The sequence below is a fragment of the Cryptomeria japonica genome, chromosome 4 (genome assembly GCF_030272615.1).
Source record: "Cryptomeria japonica chromosome 4, Sugi_1.0, whole genome shotgun sequence".
NCBI classification, from domain to species: Eukaryota; Viridiplantae; Streptophyta; class Pinopsida; order Cupressales; family Cupressaceae; genus Cryptomeria; species Cryptomeria japonica.
Window position 1 is genome coordinate 391061992 of NC_081408.1, and position 15173 is coordinate 391077164.

At 35.7% G+C, this 15173-nt stretch overlaps 1 protein-coding gene across 1 annotated transcript in view; it reads right to left on the reverse strand.

The window, feature by feature from the left end:
- LOC131074659 (signal peptide peptidase-like 2) overlaps positions 1-15173 on the reverse strand; it is a 148453-nt gene that overhangs the window by 11021 nt on the left and 122259 nt on the right. The window lies entirely within an intron of this gene.

Sequence of the window (15173 nt, forward strand, 5' to 3'; positions counted from 1 at the left end):
ACAACTTCCAAATAGATTTAACAGAAGAATGATGATAGAATTTATTCAAGAAACATGTTTGTTTGTTATTGGCCTGATGGTACCAGACTTCTGGTACCTACGGTCTATGTCACAAGGTTCAATTTCAGGTTCAAGTTCAGTAAACATAAAACCCAGACTAGGTTCAGCAAAAATCAAATTTGAAAAAAAAAAATCTTGATTAAATACCACTAATATATATTTGTAAATATTTTAAATATAAAAAAAAAAAATTATAATAAATTTAAATTTTCTTTTGATATTTTAAAATTTATAATTTAAATATTGTAAATATATTAAATTTTGTGTATTAATAGTAAAAAAATAAGATAATAAATTTTTACATATGAAAAAAAAAATCATCATATTTGGCATTGTAATATATTAACTATTATAACAAACAAAAAAATTCCTAAAACAATAATAAAGACAAAGAACAAGCCCTCCTCCCATAGCTGCAGCTTCCCCAAATTAAATTACAATTAGTTTCCAATAATCTTAAAGTTATTTTGATTCAACGCAGGGAGGTATCTTAAATTTGATGAGAAAATGTCTAGGCATAGAAAAGGCAACGCAAAGAGGCACAAAAAAATTGTTGTTCTTATGTCATATATTATTCCTAAAGCTGGTTATTCTTATGTGTACTTCGTAATATATATGTTTCCCTTTACTTAATCTTCTTACAATTCTAGATCGAAAGGCTTTGTGCTTTTGTGATTACTTATTTTCAAAGAATCTAGGTTGTGATTCTTATGTTCACAAACTTTTTTCTTTATCTTTCCTCTCATTTTCCCTTTCCTAACTTTCGCACCTTTTGTTAAAAGTACTCAAAATTTACAAACCCCATCATACGAGTGAGCTACCCACCCAAAAACAAAGGAGAATTGTTGACCTCTGAATGATTTCTCCATTTGTTGGTGCCTATTGGGTAACTTCATAATTTTTGCAATGACAAAACTATTTACTAGCACAATAATCAGACCACAAAGGTAACAAAAATTTAATGGATAACCTTTTTACAATATATATCCTTTTTACAATACATATCATCACAATGATAAGAGTTTCATCACCATTACTAATTAACCTTGAGTGGGGCAATATATTAAATTTTTACTTTTGAAAAAAAAAATCATCATATTTGACATTGTAATGTATTAACTATTATAACAAACAAAAAAATTCCTAAAACAATAATAAAGACAAAGAACAAGCCCTCCTCCCATAGCTGCAGCTTCCCCACATTAAATTACAATTAGTTTCCAATAATCTTAAAGTTATTTTGATTCAACGCAGGGAGGTATCTTAAATTTGATGAGAAAATGTCTAGGCATAGAAAAGGCAACACAAAGAGGCACAAAAAAATTCTCCATGATAACATTCACATCCCGTGGCATCACAAATTCTGCCATTAGACACTTATCAGCCAGTGAACAACAAACCAGCAAATATCACATGAATAATCGCAAATTACTAGGTAACCCCTAATATGTTAGGCTTTTTTATTAAAAACAATTAAAAAACTTAATACTATAAAATGTATATTTCTACACTCCCCCAAGTTTCAAGGATGGGTACAACAGGGAACAGCGAGCCATGTTACTAGTTTGTGGGTACTTCTGGGCCAGGTTTTAGTGAACAACTATTAAAAATAGGTAATTTTTTAAAAATATAGAGAAATTCGAATATTCATATCATAACATTGATAAAGATTTCATCACAGACATTATAGAAGCTTAATACACTTTCATTGTCAATGTGCATACATATTACATACGAATTATAACAAAAATGCCCAAAGGCTCCAACTTTCAACAATGAAATGACATAGACAGAAAATATATGGCTGTCCCTCATCAGCAGATGTAACTAGTAGATCTAAATTAAAATCGGAGCTCTAGTCTGAGTCATTGCCAGTATAAAGGACTGTCGCAATCCGTGTTGTGTCTCCTCCTCGTCTATTTGTATAGCATCTTTGAGATCAACACAAGAATGGAGTCTCATGATACTTTGAGTCAGTCGATCTTGTAGCCGCAAAGCACTGTGTACAGTCATACAGTCACCAACTCATTTGATCATCTAGAAGTAAGGTTGTTCCTTTTGACTGATTGGATGAGCCTATATGTGGACCTGTTCCTCTCAATGGCAGAGGAATTGGCAACCTATGAAAAAAGATGAACGGCAAGTAAACTCAACTCTGGTGTACCCTTGTCATGCTACTCGACCATCCAATAGCATGGGTTTGAGCTAATGTGATCTATCCAACCTCACCTCTACTTTGCTAAAGGTTGGACCATGGAGATCGATAAATGCAATCCATTGTGTGCTAAGTAAAATACATTCCTCTTCAGTATAAATTTTCCCAAGGGCCTTCATGAAGCCTTCTTTCACCTCTTCATCATGAGATGGAGGCACTCTCCAAGTTTTGCTACCATATGAAGTGGGGTGTTCATAGTGTTCCATCATCACATCACAATGGGCCTAAGATGCTCATAATAAAATCCCAAAGTAGGGTCGCTGCTATGAATTGCTTGCTTGATATGTCCAAACATGCTATCAAAGATCTCAGAAGAGTTTGTATCAGCGTATCTAATCACTCACACAATAGGCTTAATGAAGAAGCAAACATATCTGCAAGTGCAAACAAGTTACAAAATATTAAATCATCAAAAAGAATGGAAAAATAAATTAATCAATAACATTTTAAAAATTAAATAATTAAATCCAAAGTTTTAAAACTCGGACTCGCCACAGACTTGGCAAACCAAAAAATTGGACTCAGGCTCGTGAAAGACTCGCAAAAGACTCGACAAAAAAAAACCGTAGTTTTACAAAAAAAAACATAAAGAAATTAATGCATTTAGAGAACATAAGAGCCATAATTGAAACATTACACATGTCATATGATCTCCAAACACTCAATATTTGAAATTTCATCATCCATACTCATAGTTTCGAACTTTAAAATGTATATAATAGCAACATAAGTTTATAAATGTTTACAAAATTACATATAATGAATCATGATAGTTCTAAATCTTGGGGGAGAGAGGAGAGACTGAGATAGAGAGTGGTAGAGAGAGGGGATAGAGGAAGAGTGATAGGGAGATAGATAGGTCTAAAATTCGGGGCAGATAAATTGAGTGAGATAGAGAGGGCAAGAGAATGCTAATAGGAGCCTACTGATTACTGAAATTTGACTGTCTGAAAATTTAAAAGATCTTCTAAAACCTAGAATTTGCATTATAATTCCTAGAGATTTGAAACCACTCTCAAACATCCTGCCAATATTCAAATGCCACTTATACTCAAATGTTATATTTCATGTATATGTTTTGATGAAGAGAATGAAACTGACTTGAAAAAAAGATTTAGATAATTTTTTGACATGTGTTTTGGGTTGCACGAGTCTAGTCTTTCAAAAAGACTCGCCTCATGGTTCCATGGCGAGTCAACTTGTGGCGCCACTGGACTCACGAGTCCATGGCAAGTCCACGAGTTTTTAGTCTATGCTAAAATCAGCAATTTTCTTACCTCATTGTGGACCACTAGTCATCATCAAGGATTTTTTATTTCACGCTTCTTCCTTCCAATGTGCTCGCCTCTTGCCATCTACCCCACTTTGGATTGACCACCTTTCATTGTAGAGCCTCCTAGACCTCAAGAATTCTCTCTTAACAAAATGAAGTAGCTAGCATATATAGTCCCCACAAGCTTGATGAATTTCTTCCTCGAAAATGTCTTGAACAAAGAAAGTGAAATGTGATAGTTGGAAATGAACATTTGCACATTTATAGCATTTGATGCCACTTCCTTCACCCAATCTATCTTCCCAATGTCCTTCAAGGTAGTGTTCAATGCATGAACACAACGTGGGGTCAAAAAATGTGCTTATAAGGACCCTCCATCATCAAGCCAACTAACTTACACACAAGTGCAAAAACGGTCACTAACTGTACAACATTAGAGGCTCCAACCTCTTCTATGCCATCTTTGAAAATTTGAAATTGGAAGGCTACATCTTCTTTTACCCAGAATAATCAATAACTCTATGAAAATAAGAACCAACTTGTGACAATAATATTGATGAGTGGCCGATGTTTGATATTGATCAACCCATCCATGATGATGGAGTATCCATCCCTTATCCAAGTTTGTCTCATATCTTCCATCAACACTCACCTTGGAATACTCTCTATCAAGGAGGGTGGTGTGTAGGTAATGTTCTTCGGGTGGAACAAATGAAGGACCGACAATTATCACATCTTTGAACATTTGTTTAAAATATGGTGAACATGCCACATGAGATGGTATGGCATGAGCAAAAAAAAACTCGGCAATAGATGACTCAGCCACATCTCATAATTGTGTGTTAAACATTGTTGCAACATTTGTAGTTATTTTCTTTCCTCTAGTAGAAGCAAAAGTAGAACCCTCTCCCCATGAAATTCAACATCAATGGATCCTGTAGGCAATCATACACAAGGCTACAAATTATCCTATGAAGTTCCTAGCTTTTTTGCTAGAGTTATAGCTTCACAACCTTTCACCCCTTTACCACTTATCCAAAAAAGTTGACAATAAACTCTCATATAACTGCCCCTATCCTTTTTGACACAAATAGCAAAGCCATTCTCTACTCCCCCCTGAATTATTTTCTTATCCTTAGAAACTCGTGTTGCAAATTGCAAAAAGAGGTTTCTTGGGGTTAAAAGGCTCTTTTGCATAGTTTTTAAGAAGTTCGGAAGCACATTCAAATCGATTTGACCTTGCCAGCTTAGGCCACTCCCACTCCTTGAAGAACCCCCTAGTGGCTGCCATAATTCTATGAGTTCTACTTTTTTCTTCCTTTTGAATCTCAACCTCCTCATTGTCACTTCTCTCAATGTTGCTCATGATTTTTATTGGTTAAGAATTTCAAACAAAGATGCAAGTTCAAATAAAAGGAAAAATAAGCATACAATGCCCTTCCTATGTATTAAAAAAATTGAAAAAAACTTGAAAAATGCAAAACAAATTGAAAAAACAGAAGATGACGAACTTACCTCTAGTACAATGGATTTGATGTCCTAATCTCCTATTTCAACTGCTGTTCACTCTTTAACCTGCTTTTCTTCTCTCATTGCTGCTCACCACAAGTTTGCAAATGTCAAAATGAGAATGTTTTTTCTCTTTTTGATAAGTAAAACCTATTTTGTTTGAAGGGGGGGGGAGTCCTTGTGGGCCCGCCAATCCCTTTTTTTAATATAAATGTGTTTTTAAAAAAATCATGTTTAAAAATTTTTGGGTTGTAGGGGACGCGTAGACATCCCTCAAACGGATTGGGACCGTCCCGAGAATGGCTAGCCATCCCCTAGAATTTTTGGCATGTTTTTGGAATGTCCCTAATTTTGGGGGCTGATAGGGGACCGGGGAGACATTTCTGAGGCATCTAAGAGTCCCCGAAATGAGGCTAAGACCATAGAGGATGTGTCCTCAACGAGCACTATTATTTTTTAGATATTTTTTTAAGAAACCTACACACATTTCCATATGAATCTCAAGGCAAACTAAAACAATCCACCCGATTTTTTTTGAGTTCATCGGATTTCGAGCTGTATGGTTGAAATGCGGCAAACCCTATGCTTTAAAAATATAGATACATTATCTAACAAGGAGACCTTTTCTATTGAGGATAGATCATAAGGGACTTGAATATATCTTCACCCAACTAGAGTTGGATGTTAGACAATGAGGTGGCAAAAATTTCTAAGCAATCTTGAAATTAACATTTCTTATGTGAAAGGTAAAGAGAACAAGATAGCAAATGCTATTAGGGGAAAGGCAAGCTTCATAACTATATCACGAGTAATCCAGCTTTACAGATTTCATTGGACAAGCTTAGAGATTGGACGAATTGTATAAATTGATGCAAGTAGAGTTGGAGCGTAAGCTAGAGGGCTCAAATTATCAATTGGATATGGTCTATTGCACTTCTAAGGAAGAATTTATGTTCTAATGGAAGGTGATTGCAAAGAGGAAATCTTAAGAAAATCCCATACAACACCACATTGTGCTCACTCAAGAGAGTCTAAGTTGTTGAGTTGAAGATAACTTATTTCTAGCTCAAAATGAAGGGCAATGTAGAGACTTTTGTTGCAAAGCGTTTAGAATGTTAGAGAGTTAAGCAAAGCATTGCCATCCAAATAGTAAATTGTATCAACATAATGTGACTTTTCATAATGTGTTGTTACTTTGATGGATTTTGTCATCGTATTGCCGAAGATGAGCTAATCATGATTCCATTTTGGTAGTTTTAGACAAACTGATTAAGGTTGGACACTTTGTGCCAAGGAATGTTAGGATCTCTCATTCTACCATACATATTGCTATTAGTTAGTGCTTTGTAAGCCACCTCATATGCTAAACTAGTGTAAAACTAGTTATCTTACATCCATAGGATAGTATAAGTTGTCTTTTCGTAGACTCTATATATTGTAATGACAGCAATCATAAAGCATCTCGAATATTGTAAGTGCATTTATGCTCTATTCAAAGAATTCCCCTTCAAGTGGCACTATTGATGGGTGTTTTATGACCACACCAACACAAAAAAAAAATGCCAAACACACTTTATCCTCTCTTGAGCAAAATTGCCTTTTATGCTAAGATTGCAAAAGTTCATAAAAGTGATTCCAAGGTTCCTACGCGAACTTGTGATTTTATGATGGATATAGCTCATTTGGCATGATGTGTGTTGGTAATCCAAGGGGAACTTACGCTTTGTTGTTCTTCACTTCTCTTGATGCTATGGCTGGAACTTCATCATTGGATATTGCAGGATTGTGATGCTTCTTCCTTAAACGGACTTAAGTGGAACTGAAAAGGACAAAAGGGAAAAGGTTAAGAAGTTCTAATCTACTCCTAGGGACAATGAGAGCAATGGATCATGCTCCTATGGACAAATTCCCAGTAACCAAGTCTTGCTTTGCCATGCTTAACAACAACTCCACAAGAACTGGTGCAATCTTTCAGGGATTATGCAAAGACTTCTAATGAGCACCATCATAATGAACAATGTACATTCCATGATAGAAGTTAAGCATCTATATAAAAAAGGTTTAGGCTAACTTTACACTGCAAATAGAAATCATCTCAGTGCAAAAAGCATAAACCATTGAAATTCATCAAACATTGTCACATTCTCCATTAACATCAATGCACTTCTAACAACTTGAGAAATCGAAGGAACACCATGCAACAAGTTGAAATAAACATGAATCCACTCTTCAATGAAATCAAATTTTATTTCTTACAAAAATGTCTTCTCCTTCTCCTACTCTACTTCTACTCTAAGGAGCAAGAGCTCTCTATTTCTAATGAGCTATTTAATGATTTACAAATGAGAAGGCATGGGCCTTTTATAGAGATCCTTCCGAAAATGAATGGCCAAGATTGATTTGCAATCAAGGACAAAGATTACAAGATGGAACCCTAATTAGGGTTTTACTAACAACAACTTCAATGGCACAAAAAAGTGGAGCCAAGTCGACCAATGAGAAAATTACATTTGGGGACACTTGTCCTTCTTTCAAATATAAACCAATAATAAAAATTTCAGCATCTTCTAGAATCTCTCTTGGATAAGTTGGGTAGCATCTTCTAGAAGCTCCCTTGGATAAGTCGGGTTCATTGAATCTAGTCATGTCGACTTGGAGAAATTTAATTTGCCAGAGAAGGTGAGTAGGCACCACATCAACATGTTGGGTGCTAGGTAGACTCGATAACTCATCACAAAGAATATTCCATTTTGACTAATTATGATGGAGTATATTCCCAAATTGCATCGTCTAGACCAAGGTTCTAACTTTGATCAACTCTTCTGAAATTATCCTTCCTTGATCATTTTATTCTTTCCACGTACTTGGGTTCAGGAATTCACCTTCTTGGAATATCTTTCCTTGTCTATGGTTGTCATTCCTTGAGTCTTTTCCTTCTAACTTTTGAACTTGGATTTCCAGAGGAGATTCAAGATGTTGTAAATTCTTCTTCTCACTTACAATTGAACTTTGGATCCTTGGGGTCTAGAACTAGATTGCCTTGAAGCATGAATGTTTGGAGTTTGAATGTCCTCGATGTTTAGAACTAGAATTCTTCCTCCATGAACTTCCTAAGACTAGATTTCTTCTTGAACTTGTATGTCATAAATTGGATCTGCTCATCTTGGACCTCCATGCCTCTTGATGTCCTAATGATGCCTTTGGATTGGATAGATGAATCTTTGATGTTTTATCATCTTTTGACATTTTGGAGATGAGGACATTTGGAGCTTGGAAAAGGAATTTCTACATGCTTAGTCAAATGTTTCAGTTTCCATGCCTTGAGAATGATTGGGCACACATGGGATGGCATGGAGGATTCTTCCAACACTTAGTCACATTTTGAGTTTCCATATCTTCTGGAATACGAGAAGGAATTTCTCCATAGTCAAAATTTGAGTTTCCATGCCTTGAGAATGCTTTGGCACACATGGGATGGCATGGAGGATTTTTCCAACACTTAGTCACATTTTGAGTTTCCATACCTTCTGGAATACTTGAGCGCATAATAGGCCTGGAGGAGGAATTTTCAAACACTTAGCCAAATTTTCAATTTCCATGGCTTCATGAATGCTTGGGTGCACTTGGAGGGGGAAGAAGGAATTTTCCCATAGTCAATTTTTTGCCATTTCCAAGACTTGGGCACCTTTGGAGTGGTAGAGAAGGATTTTAGGATTTTTGGACAATTCCTCCTCGGAGAAGAACACTTTTGGCTTGGTTGACGTTCGGCACTTCATCTTCGTTCCATTGGACTTGAATGTGGCTACTTGCTCCACTTACAATCAATGCTCACATGTTGCTAAAAAATGGCAACTACTAAAAATAGAAAGTTTTGTCCAAACGCGAAATTAGGCCAATTGGGGCCATAGTGAAACTTATTAAAAATAAACATTGCTAAAAATAGAAAGTTCTTGAAAAATGCTCAAATTTCATTGGTGGCTTCCTTGAAGGATTCTCTTTCTATAAACCTCAAATTTCACTATGCTCAAGGTTACACACTTCTTTTTTAAGTTTGAAGGATTCAAACCCTAAAATAGACAATACATGCTTCTAGACAGCCAAAATTTTGGTTGATTCTCTTTCATTTCTTCATATCAGTTCTTAGGGTTATCTTGACACTTAGCCAAATGTCCATCATTCTATTCCTCTAACCATGCATTATTTGTTCCATTATTGCAATCTCTTCCTTGGACAATGATATCACCCACTCCACAAAGTCCTCTTCTCAACATCCAAAGTCTTGCTCTCTTCGTAATGTACCTGAAGAAAGACAAGGAAACGTTGTGAAGTACAAGTATCAATCAAGTTCATAGTTAGCAAAATGCAAAGTTTGAAGGATAAAGCAATAAGCACAATGACTTTCTCAATACATTAAAACCCTAATTCTTGACTTGATGACAATATTAAGATTGTATCCTAGCTAGGTTGTATATTCCTTAAGAATCCATTCCCTACTTAGTCACTTTATTATTTCCAAAGGCCAAAATCCAGACCAACAAGACCTTATAACACATACCTTAGGGTTGGGAGACGACACAAATTGCAAAAGACTTGCTTTATTCAGCAAAAAGAGGGGGTCTCCATTTGCAATGGCGATGTGTGAAAATGTCACAACAGGCACCCATGAACATAATATAGCATTCTCTTGCTCATACTTTTTGCACATGTATGTGTATTGTCATTACTATCATTGCATTTTCCTTGCAAGTGGTATCCAATCTCCTTCTAGGGCCATATTTTATTTCAATAGTATCCAATTAGTGGCTTACTACAACTACCCACTACAATCTCTCATCTTTCCCTTAAAGGAATCTCATTGATCAAAAAGTATTGAATGCAATGAGGTACTAATCAGTTTTTTGCAAAAAGAAATAATTTGTCTAAATTAGAAACCTTGTGTCGAGGGTTTTAAATAATGTAGAAAGTTGTAACTAATAAGCTAGATACCCATAAAGAGTTTAGTTTAGCGAAGGGTGCTTAGACTCCAATACCTAGGCTTCAAACATCATCCACAGGTGGACATGAACTTTCACATACCTTTTGGTGTATCATAAGAACCCTTGGGTTAGGTGAAGCCTCCCCATAAGAAGCCATTAGAAATTTGAAATCTATAGTGCATTAATTAGTAGTTAGTTCTTTGAAGTTACTCTCTTTGTACCTCAAAGATGGGGTAGTGCAACTAAAGGATGGTGGAATCCTCGACGGTTAGAGCTTTGAAATATTGGCTTGGTCCACTACTTATGATCAAGATAAGTAAATCATAAAGCCCACAAAAGCAACACACCCTAATTTTGCATTTTCACTTTTCTCCATCACTAAGTGTAGATCCAAGCATTAACAAGTTGATTCTGCACATCTAAACAAATCCAAAAAAAACTAAGCAATTATGTTGTAATATATCAATGAGACAAAACTCAACAGCGCTTAGAAACAAAACAACAAACTCTAAATCAAGGTTTTGTGTTAGTTGTAGTAGGAAACATTCAGCTCCTTTACAGTCTGCGAATTTGCAACTGCTAGGCCAAATTTCTCCCAAACCAAGAAAGGTTACCCTTTCTAAGCAATGGTCTCATTCTGACCATCTTTTCAAGCTTATCATTTCAGTACATAACTTTAGGAACCCTTTTTGGTTGGCCCATACAATTTTTATGTCATCCGCACACCTATGCCATTGTGATCATCTCTTCACACTATGTAGGTATAACTTCAGTCAGCCCAAAGTACCACATTTTGTAACAGCAAAATGACTCCCAAGTTAAATCCCTATACTAAAGCTAGCATACAAGACCTCCAATCTAAAGTGGATTTCCTGCAAGATTAATTCAACAATCTCATTGCTAACTTGTTCAAGTACACTTTTGGAACCTAAATACTGCGATCGAGTAGTTGGTTGACACTCACTCCAACAAACATTCATCTCATCAACACCACTTTTCCAATAGCAAATGGGGCATCCCTCCCAAGCCCCAAAAGACTGGCATGCCTAAAGTTCGTGGAAAAGGGGCTAAAACATGACCAGCCGCAATGGAGTGTTACCTTGATGTTCACCAACTTTCTGTTGAGACACATGTCACAACAACAAGACTTGCTTTAGAGGGAGGAGCAACTCAATAATATCTATGATGTGCACACTCTTTACCTAGTGTATCAAGATGGAAAGAATCTTACAAAGCCCCTTTAGCCTACTTTGCCACAAGTATTTGTGAAGGCCCAAAAGGCAGCCTCTTCAAGTTGTCTAGATAGGCACCATTACTACGCTGCATTTGAAGAGATGTCCAATTTGACACATGGCCTCTTGGATTCCTCTCCATGCTATTCTTTCATTTATGAAAATTGAAGAAAAATATGTCAAACAACAAAATGCTAATGAAGTTTTAAAAAGCTAACAAAGTCAAGCTCTTGCCAATGCAGATATCACAGTTGTTGTTGAAGATATAGACAATTGCTGTTGAATATGACAAACAAATGCTGAAAAAGATGACAGAAAATTGTTGATGAAGACACCAACAGTTGTTGAGAATGTGTTTATGCGTTCTACAGTTTGCTGGAAAGTCAGTGCAGCTAATAAAAGCAGATTTTGTTTTAGGTATTATTTTCCATCTGTCTATTAGGAAACAAAAATTAGTTTTTTATTTACTCATTAGTTATTGTTTTAGAAGAAAGTCAGTCACTATGTTTAGGATAATTTTTTTGCTTTTTGTGGAGTCATTTTTAATGGGTTGATTCACTGCTTTATTCACCCAAATTTTTAGTTTTATTTTTAGTTCTAATCACCCATTTGGAAAACTACATGTGTGAAGACATATTTTAGGATCATTTTAATTGTATTTTGTCAACTATTTTTAGGAGCATGGAAGTCTATGTTAGATGCATTATTTCAGTTTGTATTCAGAGATTACAGAGTAGAAAGAAGAAGATTGGTAATTCAAGACTCAAGAAAGTCAATTTCAAAATAAATATTAAAAAAAATGAGAGTGTAATTTCTAAGCAGCCCTGTCCCATATGAAATTTACTAACAAAAACTAAGATTCAAGCTAAGGTAAAAAAAAATAATCCGCAATCCATAGCAAATTCTATTGTCATAGCCCAAATGGCTCAAGACACACTCACATCCCAGAAAATAGCTTTTACTTCTGGATTGACCTCAATAATCCAAGAAAATGAAGGTTGCCACAAATACAGCAAATGCACCTAGCACTATTCATTGATTATCTTGGAGTAATTAGTTGAGAAAAAGACAAATGGAATTTGTTTCAAGTTCAACTATGATCAAAAAATGGGGGAAAGGCCATAGATGTAGAGAACAACAATTGTAAATTTGTATCTTATCAATTCTGCAAGGGGACCGATGACACTAAGGCAACTTCAAATGAGGAAGTCGAAGTATCTTTACCAGACAATTAGTCAACATAGAATGCTAACATCTTTATTCATTCTCTTGCAAGAATTACTTCCCCACAAACTCTCAAAATCAGTGGCTACACCAATCGTTGCTACAATGATTGTATCTCATCAATTCTGCAAGGGGCCTGATGATGCTAAGGCATCTTCAAATGAGGAAGTAGAGGTAGCTTTACCAAAAATTTAGTCAGCAAAGAATTCCCACATATTTATTCATGCTCTTGCAGGATTCACTTCCCCCCAAATCCTCAAAATCATTGGCTACATCAATCACCAACTCCTTATAGTCCTAATTGATGGTGGCAAGACTCGTAACTTCATTGGCAAAAAACTTGCCAACCAACTCCATTCATACAGCAATTTCCAAATTATGGTGGCTAATGGGAATATGGAATACCATGTCCCACGGTGGCAAGCATCATAATGTCAAACTCACTATGGGGTAACATCTAATGACCACTAATATGTCTGCTCTCAACTTGGGTGGAGCTAATGTGGCGTTCAGAGTACAACACATGCAAATATTAGGTCTAATCACGTTTTATTATTCCAAACTTTGGATAAAATTTAGTCAACAAGGAAAAGACTATACTTTGAAATGTATAAAAGCCAGCAATGTTCAACTAGTCAATTCTCACAACATTGAGAAGCATTTAAGAAAGTGCATTTTAGTAATATTGCAAAATTCCACTCTATTGAAACTCACCTCCCTCCTATCCTTTAACTTCCAATTTGCACAAGATATTAGATTAATATATCAAAGTTTTCGAGCAGCCTAAAGGGTTCCATCTGTAATGGTCACATGACCATGCCACTCCCTTAATACCCAACAATCAACCTCCAAATATTCGAACTATCATCTATCCTTTTGAATAGATGAACGAAATTGAAAACATGGTTAAGGAGCACGTGGAGATGGGTGTCATCACACCTAGTACAAACTCCTATTTGTTCCCTATGGTGATGGTTCCTAAGAGAGATGGTGGATGGCAAATGTGCACTAATTTTGGAGAACTAAATAAACTTTAAATTAAAAAGCAGTTTGTATCTTTGCAATCAAAGATTTGTTGCATGAGCTCTTTGGGGCCATATTTTTTATCAAGCTAGATCTTTGCTCTATATATCACCAAATCTGAGTCAAGGTGAAAGACATTTGAAAAACAGTTTTCAAGACACATGATTACTATGAAATCTTGGTGATGCCCTTTGTCTTGAGTAATTCGTTCTCTACCTTCTGGGGTCTAACAAATTAGGTGCTCAAAGGTTGCCTCTACAAATCCACCTTAGTCTTTTTTATGGCATTCTCATTTATAGTTCAAGTTGGGTTGATTATCTCCAACATGTGGAGATTATCCTCAAGATTTTAAAGGATCATTCACTTTATAGGAATTTACAAGATTATTATTCCCTTTTTGCTAAGTTCTTTGTGTGCAATAGGTGGAGTATCGTGCACGTATCATTTCACAAGAGGGAGTGCAAATGTATGCAAAAAAATATCGAGGGAATACAAGAACCCAAAACCATCAAGATCCAACAGGGTTTCTTAGGCTTGACTAGGTACTAACATAAGTCTGTACAAAATTATGGCAAAATTGCAACACCTCTAATAGCATTGCTAAAAAAGTATTCCTTTGTGTGGTTTCACCACTCTAAGTATTTTTTTTATGGGTTCTTCCACAGCAGAGTCTTAATAATTCTTCCCCAGCAGAGTCGCCAATGTGTTGGGTATCAAATCAACAGATTGGATAGGTTCTAAGAAAATGCCAACTCCTATGATCAAACCCTCCAATTGACTTGGCCAACTTATAGAGTGAACCTATTTGGTTACTGACTCTCTCACTTTAGGCTCTGCAAGACCTAGGCGGGTATACCTATTCACTAGTTGTTTTCAAAGACTAGTGCCTTTTATAGCAGATTAAGTATCTTGATCTGGCTTCCTCTTATCACAGAATGGCATAAATTCCTGGGATGGAGATATAGCAGATGAGTTCAAGATTGTTGTTGTAGAAGCTATTTGATCTTTGTGCTTAGAATTTTATACGTATACACTATTGCCAACTTACTCTATGCTTCCTACTCAATTACTCCTATTGTAAAATAAAATATGATGAATATGGTGGTAAGTTGTAATTTACAAATGGCCAATGCCTTCTTTGCTGTCTGGGCTACAGAGTCTTTATATTGCCTTAGGACTTATTGTGTGAACTTGTGAGACAGTTTTTAAACCCACCCCTTTTATGGATCTGTCAGTTACTATTTCTTATGAGATCAATTGAATGCCTATATCATAAGTTGCTTGAATGAATTTAACCCTACCTTTAAGGGGCCATCCAAGTAAGCACTGCAAAGAACAATTATAATTCACAAGCAGAACTTTTATTTCAACCTTATAACATACAACATAGATTTCACTCAAAGAACATGAATAACCTTATCTTCTTTAGATAATATCACAAGCAATTGCCAACAACGAATGAAATAATCCACAGCACATATGCAAAGAAAAGACAACTGATTATATTATGTATCCGCCAAAATTTGTGCAACAGGAAACTTACAAGCTATCATATATCACTGTATTCTTTCTATCATGTTCTATTGATCCAATTACAAGAAACCTTTCTCATATATATATGAGAGCAAATGCTATTTATAAAAAGACATGTCTTTTCGAAA